Raw genomic sequence first — 2,964 nt, forward strand, 5'->3', positions numbered from 1 at the left:
AAAAACCAAAAACCAAAAACCAAAAAAAAAAAAAAAAAAAAAAGAATGTAGAGCTCTTATAGAATGTGGACCCCTATAAGATATGGACCCCCTGTAGAATATGGACCCCTATAGAATGCAAACTCCTATAGACTCTAGCCTCCTATAGACTGTAGAGCTCCTATAGAATGTGGAGCCCTATAGAATGTGGATCTCCTATGTCTAGAAGCTCTGTCTCCCATTTCCATTGAAAGGTCTCAGTTGTGGGACTCACAGGGAATTACCTTCATATCTGCTTTGAACCCACACCTGAGATCTCATCCACTTGGACACCAGCTCCACTGGAGATCTTGGAGAGAGAGAGAAGCCCCCTCCCCTCCCTAAAACTGGTTTACTTGAAGGCCTCTTACACTGTGAACACCCCCTATAGAATGTAGACCTCCCATAGAATGTTGACCCCTGTAGGATGTGGGCCACCTATAGAATCTGGCCTCCTATAGAATGTGGACCCCTATACAATATCTTTGTCCCCCTCACATCTATAGCCCCAGTATCTAGGTCAGTGCCCAACATACAGGTGAGTGTCCTGGGTGGGTGGAAGTCAAGCTGCTGTCTCCTGAGGGAACTGGGTGGTAGAGAGGATGAGGAGATACTCAGGGAATGCAGGAGCTATGGCAACTGGGACACACAGGACTCACAGTCTGTTGTGACAAGTGCCTACACCCTTAGGCAGGGCTGGATCGGGAAAGAAGGGGAAAGGAGACCAACTGCCCTTTAGTTCGATTAATGGGAGATTAATGAGTCTCCGTAGTTGGGCGGAAGTCTGATGGCTCAGAACTGGCAGCCTGTAGAATAGACAGTGGTGCAGCCTGCAGGATGAAGAAACTGAGACAGGCTCTATCTAAGCTTGAGAGTAACTGACAGGCTTTTAAATTTATTTATCTATTTATTTTATGTATATGAGTACACTGTAGCTGTCTTCAGACACACCAGAAGAGGGCATCAGATCCTATTACAGATGGCTGTGAGTCACCATGTAGTTGCTGGGAATTGAACTCAGGACCTCTGGAAGAGCAGTCAGTGCTCTTAACCTCTGAACCATCTCTCCAGCCCGACAACTTACTTTCCTGCCTTTTCTGCTACTTTCTTTTCTACCCATCACCTTTCCTCTAGGGTCTCTAGTCCCAAAGGCACTGGTTCTCTGCAGAGAGGGGCAATTTTGCCTCCCTTGGGGGGAGATATGGCAAGTCTGGGACCTATTCCTGCCCCAGAGGCAATGTGCACCACAGAAAGAGGATGGAGACACACTGGCTCTCTGTAGAGCTTGGAACACCTTCTGGGTTGAAGAACCATCAGTCTGATACATCAGTAGTTCTGAGCATGGGTAAGATTTTCTTGGTATAAGCTTCCCGCTTTTTGGTACACTCACAGAAGATGCCAGTGTCTAGAGAGGAGGAACCTGCGGCAGGAGGAGGCTGGTAGCCTCTCTGTTGTTCTGGGGATTTTGTTGGTTTGTGTGTGTGTGTGTGTGTGTGTGTGTGTGTGTTTGTTTTTTATGTGTATGGTTTCTTTGACTGCATGTGTGTCTGTGCACCCATTTTGTACAGTTCCAACAAAGGCCAGAATAGAGAGTTTGAACCTGGAATTGGAGTTACAGATACTTGTGAGCCATCATGTGGGGGCTGGGAACTAAACCCTGGTCCTCTTGGAGAGAGGCTAGCATTCTGGACCTCTTCAGCCCTGTCCTTAATTAATTTATTTTTTAATGTTTTGTTGTGTTTTACTTGGCTAAGTGTCATTGTCTGTGTATCTGTCCGTCTCTGTCTCTGTCTCTGTGTCTCTGTCTCTGTCTCTGTGTCTCTCTCTCTCTCTCTCTCTCTCTCTCTCTGTGTGTGTGTGTGTGTGTGTGTGTGTGTTTGTGTGTGTGTGTTTTGAAACAAGGTGTCCTGTACTCCAAACTGAATTTGATTTTTCTATGTAGCTGAGGATGACCTTGAACTATGACCTTTCCTTGTGCCCCTCCCATGTGCTGGAATAATGGGCATGTACCACCATGCCCGGCCCAAGATGAAGTCTTACAAGATGAAGTCACAAGAGGTGGCCTTCTCTGTGCTGGAGGCAGAGGTTGCCAGTCCCAGGGTCCTCCTGACCCCTGGTGGCTGAACCTATGTGTGTATTGAGACATTTCACCTGTGAGAAGAGATGAGGTCAACAATCCCAGCTTGGTCTTTCCAGATGAGGGCAGGAGAGCCTGGCACCAGGGGTTTGCTCAAACTATACCTGGTGAGGAGCAGAAACCACTTTGATCTGTGTCTGCTTAGCCATGAAGCCTATAATACCTGGAAGACCAGTGAAAGGGACTGCCCAGAGGGGCACAGGTGGGGCATCATAGAACATCCTTGCCTTCCACGAAGGGAGGAAGTTGGGTTGGGGGCAATCCTGGGTGGTCAGCATGCAGCAAAAGAAAGAGGCCCCGTCAGCAAGGAAGTGTTGTGAGCTAAAGAGCTTGATGGATATTTAGGGAAAAAGGCATTTGAGGGTGAGGGATGAAGGTTCTAATGGACCTGTCTATGACAGAATAGAGATAGTCCTGCCATCCCCAAAGAGTATCTTCTGGTCATGGGTCATCACCCTGCTGTCCCAATGCCTCACGTTGGGAACCAAACCCAGGGCTTTGTACTTGCTAGGCAACACATCTATGGCTAAGCTAAGAACCAACTCCTCTTTTTTGTTTTTCTGTCTCATATGGTTTGTTTTGGTTTATCTTCTGCAGCTGGCTGGAACTGGCTGGGCCAGAAAGAATGACTGTTGTTCCTTCCTCAGGTTGGCAGCGATAGCCACTGCCACCTTGGATACCAGGTCTATGAGATACAGGTCGAGAGCCAGGTGGTGGTGGTGCATGCCTTTAATCCCAGCACTTGGGAGGCAGAGGCAGGCGGATTTCTGAGTTCGAGGCCAGCCTGGTCTACAGAGTGAGTTCCAGGA

Source organism: Mus pahari, chromosome 18, assembly GCF_900095145.1.
Source record: "Mus pahari chromosome 18, PAHARI_EIJ_v1.1, whole genome shotgun sequence".
Lineage (NCBI taxonomy): Eukaryota > Metazoa > Chordata > Mammalia > Rodentia > Muridae > Mus > Mus pahari.